This window comes from Scylla paramamosain, chromosome 16 (assembly GCF_035594125.1).
Source record: "Scylla paramamosain isolate STU-SP2022 chromosome 16, ASM3559412v1, whole genome shotgun sequence".
Classification (NCBI taxonomy): Eukaryota; Metazoa; Arthropoda; class Malacostraca; order Decapoda; family Portunidae; genus Scylla; species Scylla paramamosain.
Genome location: NC_087166.1, coordinates 5,537,569 through 5,538,392, shown reverse-complemented (window position 1 = coordinate 5,538,392; position 824 = coordinate 5,537,569).

Sequence of the window (824 nt, the reverse complement as noted above, 5' to 3'; positions counted from 1 at the left end):
TCACATTTCAATAAGGAAAAGCTGGCCGCACCTCTAGATAATATATACAATATCCAGAGGAACCAGCCAAAGCTTTCCATATGTGACTGATTTAAGTTTTAATTAATTATTCAATGAATTCCAGAGGTAAAGGGGAAGAGGACGCGGCTCCAGAGTTTAATATTCGGAGGAGGAAAGTTATTTTAAGAGTTATGTTAAAATGTGGAATTTCTTTATTTCTCCTGGTTCGGAAATCAAAACCACACACACACACACACACACACACACACACACACACACACACACACACACACACACACACACACACACACACACACACACACACACAAAGGCTCGTGATTAAAAGAACAAGTTATTTTAAAAGATAATTCACTGAAATACAAAACACAGCTGGAAGACAGACAGTCAGGCAGGCAGAGAGAGAGAGAGAGAGAGAGAGAGAGAATGGTGGCAATGTTGATGAATGTTAAAAACGATGAACTGTTAAAGCGATCACACAATAAATAGATGAATGAATAAAATGCCATGCAATGTACGACTGTGAATGAAAGGGGGGTGTTGTAGTTTACATACGTTGTGTTATCAATTTTAATTTATTCATACACCATATATTCATTTTATGTATTTGTGTATTATATTTATTTATCGGTACCTACCATATAGTGAAAAAAAAAAGACGATCCGTATTGTAGGCACTTATGTTGTTGTTGTTGTTGTTGGTGGTGGTGGTGGTAGTGGTGGTGGTGGTGGTAATGATAATAATGTTATTGGTGGTGGTAGTGTCGTCATCACCGTTATTGTTGTTGTTGGTGGTAGTGATGATA